This window comes from Ranitomeya imitator, chromosome 5 (assembly GCF_032444005.1).
Source record: "Ranitomeya imitator isolate aRanImi1 chromosome 5, aRanImi1.pri, whole genome shotgun sequence".
Taxonomy (NCBI): domain Eukaryota; kingdom Metazoa; phylum Chordata; class Amphibia; order Anura; family Dendrobatidae; genus Ranitomeya; species Ranitomeya imitator.
Window position 1 is genome coordinate 221,620,340 of NC_091286.1, and position 12,583 is coordinate 221,632,922.

The 12,583-nt window shown below is 46.8% G+C and overlaps 1 long non-coding RNA gene across 1 annotated transcript in view; it reads left to right on the forward strand.

Moving 5' to 3' along the window:
- The first annotated feature begins 2,230 nt into the window (after positions 1-2,230).
- Positions 2,231-12,583, forward strand: part of LOC138680635 (uncharacterized) — a 75,568-nt gene continuing 65,215 nt past the window's right edge. The window contains exon 1 of the long non-coding RNA XR_011321704.1: positions 2,231-2,432. This is a non-coding gene — a long non-coding RNA (uncharacterized lncRNA). The remainder of the gene's footprint in view (positions 2,433-12,583) is intronic.

The window sequence follows — 12,583 nt, forward strand, 5'->3', positions numbered from 1 at the left end:
CGTCTCCGCTCTTGGCTCCGCCTCCAGCGTCTCCGCCTCCAGCGTCTCCGCTATTGGCTCCGCCTCCAGCGTCTCCGCTATTGGCTCCGCCTCCAGCGTCTCCGCTCTTGGCTCCGCCTCCAGCGTCTCCGCTCTTGGCTCCGCCTCCAGCGTCTCCGCTCTTGGCTCCGCCTCCAGCGTCTCCGCTCTTGGCTCCGCCTCCAGCGTCTCCGCTCTTGGCTCCGCCTCCAGCGGCTCCGCCCTTGGCTCTGCCTTCTTCTCTTCTCTTTGCTCCTCCTTCTACTCGTTCTCAGCCTCCTGCATTTCTGTTCTTGGTTCTAGCTCTTATGCTTTCGCTCTGCATCCGCTCTTGCGGTCTTTCTCTACTTGTTACTTAGTCCTCCTGTCTGAACAGGTTCCAACCTGTTTCACATACCTGCCTGCAGACCGGTCCCTACCGGTTCTTCTTATGTTCCAGCCGTCCCCGCCTGCCTACCAGAGAGTCAGCCGTGTCCGCCTGCCCGCCAGTGTCTGTTGTACCCGTCTGCCTGCCTGTGTCCCAGCCGTGTCCGCCTGTCAGCCAGAGTGCCAGCCGTGCCCGCTCCGTTCTTAGTGGGATCAGCAGCCACAGCCAGACATCACCCTGGAGTGGCACCTGGTTGCTTCCTATTGCACAAGTCTGACCTCACCATCAGAGGCTCCAGCGAACACCTAGGAAGCTACTTAGTTACGCCCCTTCCAGGGAAGTTTGCTCTGTGGTCCAGTGGGGCCACACCCCCGTATGCCCGCGCCAACCAGTCTGGGCGCGTGCGTGACAGTCACCACATTCTCCCCTCAGCAGCTCCACGCTCGTCACCACATTCTCCCCACAGCAGCTCCACGCTCGTCACCACATTCTCCCCTCAGAAGCTCCACGCTCGTCACCACATTCTCCCCTCAGTGGCTCCACGCTCGTCACCACATTCTCCCCTCAGTAGCTCCACGCTCGTTACCACATTCTCCCCTCAGTAGCTCCACGCTCGTCACCAGCTCCACGCTCGTCACCACATTCTCCCCTCAGCAGCTCCACGCTCGTCACCACATTCTCCCCTCAGCGGCTCCACGCTCGTCACCACATTCTCCCCTCAGAAGCTCCACGCTCGTCACCACATTCTCCCCTCAGTAGCTCCACGCTCGTTACCACATTCTCCCCTCAGTAGCTCCACGCTCGTCACCAGCTCCACGCTCGTCACCACATTCTCCCCTCAGCAACTCCACGCTCGTCACCATATTCTCCCCTCAGTGGCTCCACACTCGTCACCATATTCTCCCCTCAGTGGCTCCACACTCGTCACCACATTCTCCCCTCAGCGGCTCCACGCTCGTCACCACATTCTCCCCTCAGAAGCTCCACGCTCGTCACCACATTCTCCCCTCAGCGGCTCCACGCTCGTCACCACATTCTCCCCTCAGCAGCTCCACGCTCGTCACCACATTCTCCCCTCAGTAGCTCCACGCTCGTCACCAGCTCCACGCTCGTCACCACATTCTCCCCTCAGCAGCTCCACGCTCGTCACCACATTCTCCCCTCAGCATCTCCATGCTCGTCACCACATTCTCCTCTCAGTAGCTCCACGCTCGTCAGCACATTCTCCCCTCAGTAGCTCCACGCTCGTCACCACATTCTCCCCTCATCAGCTCCACGCTCGTCACCACATTCTCCCCTCAGCGGCTCCACGCTCGTCACCGCACCACTGCTCTGTGCAGAATGCAGAAGCTGAACTAAGGCTACTTTCACACTAGCGTCGGATTCGGCCTGTCGCATTGCGTCGGGCCGAGATTCCGACGCTAGCGTTTGTTGCGCCGCACAACGGGTGCAGCGGATGCATTTCTCCGGCGCATCCGCTGCCCCATTGTGAGGTGCGGGGAGGTGGGGGCGGAATTCTGGCCACGCATGCGCGGTCGGAAAAAGCGGTCCGTCGGCAGCAAAAAACGTTACATTTAACGTTTTTTGCTCCCGGCGGTCCGCCACAACGGTTGCGACGTGTCAAAATGTCGCAATGCGTCGGTAATGTAACTCTATGGGGCAAAAACGCATCCTGCAAACAAGTTTGCAGGATGCGTTTTTGCCCCTGACGTATTAAAAAAAAACGCCAGTGTGAAAGCACTCGAGTTGTAGCCGTTCCACACACACCTCCTTGGCACTTGGCAGCCTGGCCTGCATGACTGTGTCACGTGATGAGGGAGGCTCCGCCTTTCCCGGTGACGTCAGCCCAGACTGAGCAGTTACTTCCACTGTCTCCATTACCGCAGGGGACGAGTCTCCTCCTCAGAGCAGTGATCCTGTCAGGAACGGAGACCCTGTGAGCTTGTCTCATACAGGCACAGGTCTGTGAGCCGCCAGCAGTGTGGGCTCCAGAAATGGGAAGGCTCTCTGGAGCTATCTAACATGGCCGCTGAGTCAGTGCAGCATGGTAAGTTACAAGATGGAGGCGATAATAATCTCTTCCTAGCTTGCTTCCCTCCTGTGTGAGAGGCTGCCAGGATGGCTGTTACCTCAGAGAGGTGTACACACAGTGCGATAAACCGCGGCCACACTCTGTCAGCCATGTGGCGGTCTGTGTATGCTGTGCATACTCAGTATAGATCTTGGGCCTTGTTACAGGGGCTGCCCTCTCTACATTATTCAGTCTGCAGACTTATAGACCCCCAGCGCAAGCATGGCCAGCTTCTGGTAGGTATGCATTATACATCCTCCCAGCCAGGGCCCATCCGGTGGGCATGGCCTCGCTGCGCACACGTGTATAGAGCGAGTCTGCACCTATGGGACCGCCATGCCTACTGGCCAGTTGTGTAACTAGATGGGCACGGCCTTGGTCTATACCAGTGTATGGAGCGAGGCAGCACCCACTAGCCGGGCCTGGCCAGGAGTATGTATAAGGCTACGTTCAGACTAGCGTTGTGCTAGTGTGCGTCGGGTTAGCGTCGGGCGACGCACGCGTCATGCGCCCCTATGTTTAACATGGGGGACGCATGCGTTTTTGTTTGTTGCGTTTTGCGACACTTGCGTCTTTTTTGCCGCAAGCGTCGGACCAAGAAAACGCAACAAGTTGCATTTTTCTTGCGTCCAATTTTCGGCAAAAAACGACGCACGCGTCGCAAAACGCAGCGTTTTTGCGTGCGTTTTGCCGCGTTTTTGCGTGCGTTGTGCGTTGCGTCGCCGACGCAGCGGCGCACAACGCTAGTCTGAACGTAGCCAAACGCATACGTACCAGAATCCTTGCAGCGCACAGTGCTTGCGATGGGGGGGGGGGGAGTGCAGACTTCTCGATTTAGGCCAGGTTATGGTCACACATTGCGTTTTTTCTGCAGGCAAAACCTGCTCTCTTGGCAGTATAGAAGCTACTTACCGAAAGCAGTTTTTGCTACTTTTTTTTTTTTTCTCTTTTGCATGCTAATAAAAAGAAATGCTTCAACTTTCTCAGGTTTTTGCACCAAGAACGCTGTAAATCCTAATACCTGCGTTTTCCCACTTAGGCCATGTTCACACCATCCTTTTTTTAATGCGGAATCGCCGCGATTTTCCCGCTGCGGGTCCGCAGCTGTTTCCCATGCAGGGTACATTACAATGTACCCTATGGAAAACAGGAACTGCTGTGCCCACATTGCGGAAAATCGCGAAAAAAGCCGCGCTGAATAGCCGCGGTAAAAAAGAAGTACCATGTCACTTCTTTTTGTGGAACTACAGCGGTTCTGCACCCATAGACCTCCATTGTGAGGTCAAACCCGCAGTAAAACCCGCAGATGAAAAATATATCTGCGGGTTTTACTGCGGTTTGTGGTGCAGAACCGCTGCAGTATGGCTGCCCCCCGTGCCCCAATCCCACCCCCACCCCCGTGCTCCGACGCCCCCCCCGTGCCCTCATCTCCCCCCCCTTATACTTACCCGGCCTCCCGGTGTCCGTCCGGCCGTCTTCTCCCTGGGCGCCGCCATCTTGCAAAATGGCGGGCGCATGCGCAGTGCGCCCGCCGAATCGGCCGGCAGATTCGTTCCAAAGTGCATTTTGATCACTGAGATATAACATATCTCAGTGATCAAAATAAAAAAAATAGTAAATGAAACCCCCCCCCCTTTGTCACCCCCATAGGTAGGGACAATAAAAAAATTAAGAATTTTTTTTTTCCCCCACTAAGGTTAGGGGTAGGGTTAGGGTATTTTCAGCCATTTTAACCCTAAAAAACTTCCTAGAAAACACAGACTCTGCATAAAAAACTGCATCAAAAAACGCACCAAAAAAGGACCAAAAAAAGGACCTGCGTTTTCTGCCAAGAGCTGCGGTTTTTAGTCCTGAAAAAAAGGAGGGAAATCAGGAACGTGTGAACATAGCCTTACTGCTTTCTGAAAGAAGTGACATGCAGCAGTTTGCCAAATCGGTCAGGAAAAAAAACAATCATAGTCTTTGCTAGTACTATAAAATGCAGCCATAGGGTTTGTGCACGCAAACATTGCAGATCTGGTGCTTTTTTCTATGCAGATTTGCTAGCAAAGCCTGAAGCGATCCTGATGCCAGCAAAGTGAATGAGAAACCTGAAGTTGTCATGCCCACGTTGAGTATATTTTGACTTGCAGATTTGGTGCATGAAATAATCTGCGGCATGTCGCCACTGTTTTTCACATTAACTTAACTCAAATTGGTCAAAAACGCACCAAAACGTGCGTTTTTCCTGGGTGCATACTAAAACCCTATGTGGCAAATTTACCTATGCCTATGGTAGATATTTTAGTCGTATTCATCTATACATATGGCTATTTTAGATTTTTTTTTACCGTTTCATTTTCTTAATTTAGTTTTCCTTTCCACTTCACTCCATTTGAAGCAGAGTAACCAATTTATTTACATATGTATTTATTTGACATAAAGTTGCAATACATGAATGTAGGGGTCAAATTTTTTGGAAACGGAATAACGGTTTTGAGCTCCGTTTTTTTTATTGGAATATGTTCATATTAGTACAACAACGTTATCTTCCAAGTTTCATTAAGATCTTTTTAGGGATTCAGTCGTTATGCGCCATTTTCTGCCATACCTATGCGTACAGTGTTAGAATGGTTGGAAACGGAAAAACGGTTTTGAGCTCCGTTTTTTTTATTGGAATATGTTCATATTAGTACAACAACGTTATCTTCCAAGTTTCATTAAGATCTTTTTAGGGATTCAGTCGTTATGCGCCATTTTCTGCCATACCTATGCCTACAGTGTTATCATGGTTGGAAACGGAAAAACGGTTTTGAGCTCCGTTTTTTTTATTGGAATATGTTCATATTAGTACAACAACGTTATCTTCCAAGTTTCATTAGGATCTTTTTAGGGATTCAGTCTTTATGCGCCATATTCTGCTATACCTATGCCTGTGGTAGTTTTTTTTCTAAAGTTGAATTTTTTGAATCTTTTTTTCCTTTCCACTTCACTCTATTTAAAAATAAATTAGCGGAGGTTAAACTTTAATTGCGTTTTCAACAAGGCAAACCCATACATTTCTATATAGTAACTTAAAATTTGAAATAAACACTGAATCCCTAAGAAGATCTTGATGAAACTTTGAAAATAAGTTTGTCATTAATATGAACTTTTTCCAGCAAGAAAAACAGAGCTTAAAAATGTAATTCTGTTTTCAACAATGTTAATTCATACATTCCTATATAATAACTTTACATTTCAAATAAACAGTGAATCCCTAAGTATATCTTTATCGAAAATGTTTGCCTTAAGGTACCTTCACACACAACGATATCATTAAGGATATCGTTGCAACGTCACGCTTTTTGTGACGTAACAACGATCCCGCTAACGATCTCGTTATGTGTGACAGCGACCAACGATCAGGCCCCTGCTGGGAGATCGTTGGTCGTTGGGGAATGATCAGGACCTTTTTTTGGTTGCTGATCACCCGCTGTCATCGCTGGATCGGCGTGTGTGACGCCGATCTAGCGATGTGTTCACCTGTAACCAGGGTAAATATCGGGTTACTAAGCGCAGGGCCGCTATGGGGGCCAGAAAAATACGGATTACACACGGACCAGCAGTGTGACTTGCGAGAAATACGCAGCGGTGTTCTATCGAAAAGCCGGAAATTAAGTGCAGTGTACAGTAAAATCACACTGACAGGTTAGAATATATTGCCCAGCCACGTAGTATATTGCCCAGCCACGTAGTATATTGCCCAGCCACGTAGTATATTGCCCAGCCACGTAGTATATTGCCCAGCCACGTAGTATATTGCCCAGCCACGTAGTATATTGCCCAGCCACGTAGTATATTGCCCAGCCACGTAGTATATTGCCCAGCCACGTAGTATATTGCCCAGCCACGTAGTATATTGCCCAGCCACGTAGTATATTGCCCAGCCACGTAGTATATTGCCCAGCCACGTAGTATATTGCCCAGCCACGTAGTATATTGCCCAGCCACGTAGTATATTGCCCAGCCACGTAGTATATTGCCCAGCCACGTAGTATATTGCCCAGCCACGTAGTATATTGCCCAGCCACGTAGTATATTGCCCAGCCCACGTAGTATATTGGCCAGTCACGTAGTATATTGCCCAGCCACGTAGTATATTGCCCAGTCACGTAGTATATTGCACAGCGACGTAGTATACAGCACAGAGCCACGTAGTATATTGCCCAGTCGCGTAGTATATTGCCCAGTCGCGTAGTATATTGCCCAGCCACGTAGTATATTGGCCAGCCACGTAGTATATTGCCCAGCCATGTAGTATATTGCCCAGCCACGTAGTATATTGCCCAGCCAGGTTTGTCACATTTTAAAAAATAAAAATATACTCACCTTTCTGAGGGCCCCTTGTAGTCCACGGCAGCTTCCGGTCCCAGGGTTGGTATGAGCGCAGGACCTGTGATGACGTTGCGGTCACAGGCAATATAGTACGTGGCTGGGCAATATAGTACGTGGCTGGGCAATATAGTACGTGGCTGGGCAATATAGTACGTGGGCTGGGCAATATACTACGCGGCTGGGCAATATACTACGCGGCTGGGCAGTATACTACGTGGGCTGGGCAATATACTACGCGGCTGGGCAGTATACTACGTGGGCTGGGCAGTATACTACGTGGGCTGGGCAGTATACTACGTGGGCTGGGCAGTATACTACGTGGGCTGGGCAATATACTACGTGGGCTGGGCAATATACTACGTGGACATGCATATTCTAGAATACCCGATGCGTTAGAATCGGGCCACCATCTAGTATATCTACATCTATACATATCTATTCTATGTGTACACGTTTATTGTACCTATTCTACTGTAAACTGTCAGTGTGATTTTACTGTACACTGCACTGAATTTCCAGCTTTTCTCTCTAACACCGCTGCGTATTTCTCGCAAGTCACACTGTTGGTCCGTGTGTAACCCGTATTTTTCTGGCCCCCATAGACTTTCATTGGCGTATTTTTTGCGCAATACGGTGACAAACGCAGCATGCTGCGATTTTCTATGGCCGTAGAAGACCGTATAATACGGATCAGTAAAATACGGCTGATAGGAGCTTGGCCATAGAGAAGCATTGTACCGTATGCAATCCGTATTTTATGAACCGCTCATACGTCCGTAAAACTCGCTAGTGTGAGGTCGGCCTAAGGCAAAAATTTTCGATAAAGATATACTTAGGGATTCACTGTTTATTTCAAATGTAAAGTTACTATATAGAAATGTATGGGTTTGCCTTGTTGAAAACGCAATTAAAGTTTAACCTCCGCTAATTTATTTTTAAATAGAGTGAAGTGGAAAGGAAAAATAGATTAAAAACATTCAACTTTAGAAAAAAAACTACCATAGACATAGGTATGGCAGAATATGGCGCATAAAGACTGAATCCCTAAAAAGCTCCTAATGAAACTTGGAAGATAACGTTGTTGTACTAATATGAACTAATTCCAATAAAAAAAACGGAGCTCAAAAGCGTTTTTCCGTTTCCAACCGTGATAACACACTAGGCATAGGTATGGCAGAATATGGCGCAAAAAGACTGAATCCCTAAAAAGATCCTAATGAAACTTGGAAGATAACGTTGTTGTACTAATATGAACATATTCCAATAAAAAAAACGGAGCTCAAAACCTTTATTCCGTTTCCAACCGTGATAACACACTAGGCATAGGTATGGCAGAATATGGCGCATAAAGACTGAATCCCTAAAAAGATCCTAATGAAACTTGGAAGATAACGTTGTTGTACTAATATGAACTTATTCCAATAAAAAAAACGGAGCTTAAAACCGTTATTCGTGATTCTTACCAAAGTGATGATGGGAGAGCCTGGTGTTGCAGCTTGACTTCAGTAAGGTACAGTCACACATAGCGACGCTGCAGCGATATAGACAACGAGCCGATCAATGGAGCGTCGCTGTTTATGTCGCTGTAGAGACGTCAAACAGAACGCAGGAGCGATCCAGTGACGTAACGGCGACTCGCTTATTGTTCTCGCTCCATGTAAAACATTGCTGGCGTAGTTGTTTTTGATGTCAAACATGACGATACACGCCGACCTGACGACCAAATAAAGTTCTGGACTTCTAGCTCCGACCAGCGATGTCACAGCGGGATCCTGATCGCTGCTGCGTGTCAAACACAACGAGATCGCTAACCAGGACGCTGCAACGTCACGGATCGCTGTCGTTCTCGTTGCAAAGTTGCTGAGTGTGACGGTACCTTAAGATATGCCCCAGCTAGCATGTCCACTTACTCTGCATTCTGTGGTTGCTAGGGTACTGGATGTGTGAGAGGAGGGTTTATAAACTATCTCAAGGTAGACAATATTAGGCTAGGTTCTCATTGCGTTAGGGCAATCCGTTTAGCGCTAAGCGCTAGTGGATTGCGCTAACGCAATGCCTTTTTAGGGGTCACGTTAAATGTCCCCGCTAGCTGCAAGCAGCGTCCGAGGCGCGCCACAAAAGAACGGCACATCGCTAGCACGTGCCGAAAATGGCACGCACTAGCAATGCGCTTTAACATTGCTGGCAATGGGAGCGCTAACGGACACGTTGCACGGCGTTAATTTCGCCGTGCAGCGCTGTCTGTTAGCGCTCACCCGAAAACGAAATGAGAACCTAGCCTTAATATTATCTCACTCAAAACATCCCCCTCCCTCTCTCAATTCAGGTACACAGAGAAGGGAGTTGTAAGGCTATGTGCACACGTTCAGTATTTTTCGCGGTTTTTTTCTATAAAAATGCGATAAAAACGTGAAAAAAACGCTTACATATGGTTCCCAATCATTTCAATGTAATCCGCAAAACTTGTGCAAATGTTGCGATTTTTTTTTTTCCCGCGGAAAAAAAAGCAACATGTTCATTAATTCTGCGGAATCGCTGATTTCCCGCACACTGTAAAAAATCTACCATAGGTATAGACAAATATGACTAAAAAAATCTACCATAGGCAAAATCTACCATAGGCATAGGTATAGACAAATATGACACATAGGGTTTTAGTATTTTCCTTTTTCCTGCCATGAGCTGCAGAAATTGCACTCAGTGTGCACTTACCCTTATGCTATGTTCACACAATGCGTTTTTTTTTCTAAAGGCAAAAACCTGCTCTCTTGAAAGTAAAGAAGCTGCTTACAAAAAAAAAAACAAGTTTTGCTTTGTTTTTTTTGTTTTTGCGTTTTCAGGATCCCAAAATTCATTTTTGAGTCGACCACAGAAGCATGAACAGAGGTCAACAATGCAAGAGATATGTTCATGATAAAATGCACGTTACAAATGTAACAGCGGGGAGGTGAACTGACCTGAAATAGTTTACCTACGGGCTCTTTCACACGGCCTGATATTTCCGGTACTAGAAAAACCAGTAACTGAGAGATCTGTGTATTTCATACGTGGGGCATCTCTGTGCCGCACCAGTATGACACTGATCGGCACCTGAGAAAATCTGGCATGTTTCGCGTGGTTCACAGGTGTTGGGTGCTGAACGCTGATCACATCATTATCACCTGGTCTCCCTGAGATTAGTTCCACATGGCGACAATGATGGGAGTTATAGTCAGCACCCGCACTGTACATTGTGTGTAAAATGAAGAATTAAATTAAAAAAAAAAAAAAAATTGTATGGGCTGACTCTTCAGAACCAGCAGAGAGAAAGCCGGCGACTGTGGGCTGATATTAATTGCCAGGGAAACAGGCCAATAGCCCTAAATGTTTCCAGGCTATTAACCCCTTTCTGACATCAGACTTACAGTTGTGGCCAAAAGTATTGACACCCCTGCAATTCTGTCAGATAATACTTAGTTTCTTCCTGAAAATGATTGCAATCACAAATTCTTTGGTATTATCTTCATTTAATTTGTCTTAAATGAAAAAAACACAAAAGAAAATGAATCAAAAACAAAACATTTCACACAAAACTCCAAAAATGGGCCAGACAAAAGTATTGGCACCCTCAGCCTAATACTTGGTTGCACAACCTTTAGGCTAGGGTCACATTGCATTAGGGCAGTCCGTTTAGCGCATAGCGCTACGGACTGCGCTAACGCAATGTCCCAAAAGAGATCGCGTTTGCCGATTCCCGCTAGCGCAGATCGGGGATCTGCAAGCAGCGTTCGCAGTCCGTCACTCAAATGACGGCACATCGCTAGCGCACGCCCAGTGTGGGCGTGCGCTAGCGATGCGTTCGCCATTACAGGCAATGGTGGCGTTAACGGACTACGTTACACCGCGTTATGCCGCGGTGTAACGTAGTCCGTTAAACGCGGTCACATAATGCAATGTGACCCTAGCCTTAGCCAAAATAACTGCGACCAACCGCTTCCGGTAACCATCAATGAGTTTCTTACAATGCTCTGCTGGAATTTTAGACCATTCTTCTTTGGCAAACTGCTCCAGGTACCTGATATTTAAAGGGTGTCTTCTCCAAACTGCCATTTTTAGATCTCTCCACAGGTGTTCTATGGGATTCAGGTCTTGACTCCTTGCTGGCCACCTTAGAAGTCTCCAGTGCTTTCTCTCAAACCATTTTCTAGTTCTTTATGAAGTGTGTTTTGAGTCATTGTCCTGCTGGAAGACCCATGACCTCTGAGGGAGACCCAGCTTTCTCACACTGGGCCCTATATTATGCTGCAAAATTTGTTGGTAGTCTTCAGACTTCGTAATGCCATGCACACGGTCAAGCAGTCCAGTGCCAGAGGCAGCAAAGCAACCCCAAAACATCAGGGAACCTCCGCCATGTTTGACTGTAGGGACCGTGTTCTTTTCTTTGAATGCCTTTTTTTTTTTTTTTCTCCTGTAAACTCTATGTTGGTGCCTTTGCCCAAAAAGCTTTACTTTTGTCTCATCTGACCAGAGAACATTCTTCCAAAAGGATTTAGGCTTTTTCAGGTAAGTTTTGGCAAACTCCAGCCTGGCTTTTTTATGTCTCGGGGTAAGAAGTGGGGTCTTCCTGGGTCTCCTACCATACAGTCCCTTTTAATTCAGACGCCGACGGATAGTACGGGTTGACACTGTTGTAACCTCAGACTGCAGGGCAGCTTGAACTTGTTTGGATGTTGGTCGAGGTTCTTTATCCAACATCCGCACAATCTTGTGTTGAAATCTCTTGTCAATTTTTCTTTTCCGTCCACATCTAGGGAGGTTAGCCACAGTGACATGGGCTTTAAACTTCTTGATGACACTGCGCACGGTAGACACAGGAACATTCAGGTGTTTGGAGATGGACTTGTAGCCTTGAGATTGCTCATGCTTCCTCACAATTTGGTTTGACAAGTCCTCAGACAGTTCTTTGGTCTTTTTTCTTTTCTCCATGCTCAATGTGGTACACACAAGGACACAGGACAGAGGTCGAGTCAACTTTAATCCATGTCAACTGGCTGCAAGTGTGATTTAGTTATTGGCAACACCTGTTAGGTGCCACAGGTAAGTTACAGGTGCTGTTAATTACACAAATTAGAGAAGCATCACATGATTTTTCGAACAGTGCCAATACTTTTGTCCACCCCCTTTTTGTTTGATGTGGAATTATATCCAATTTGGCTTTAGGACAATTCTTTTTGTGTTTTTTCATTTAAGACAAATTAAATGAAGACAATAATACCAAATAATTTTTGTTTGCAATAATTTTCAGGAAGAAAATTAGTATTATCTGTCAGAATTGCAGGGGTGTCAATACTTTTGGCCATGACTGTAAATAAAACCAATTCTTCACCTGCTGTTGATCTTTTTTATTTTTTTTTTCATTCTGCCTCCCAAAGATCTCTGCATTTATCCTGCGCTGAGCGCATATATATATATATATATATATATATATATATATATATATATATATATATATATATATATATATATATATATATATATATATATATATATAAAAAAAAACCCTGTTTGGGTGCTCGGGAGAGCTTTGAAGGGAAGGAGCACTGGTTTACTTTTTCAACGCAGAATTGGCTGGAATTGAGATCGGGCGCTATGTCGCGTTTGGAGAGCCCTTGATGTGCCTAAACAGTGGAAAACCCCCAATTGTAACTGAAACCTTAACCCAAACACATCCCTAACCCTAATCCCAACTCTACCCATAACCCTAACCACACCCCTAACCCCAACACACCCCT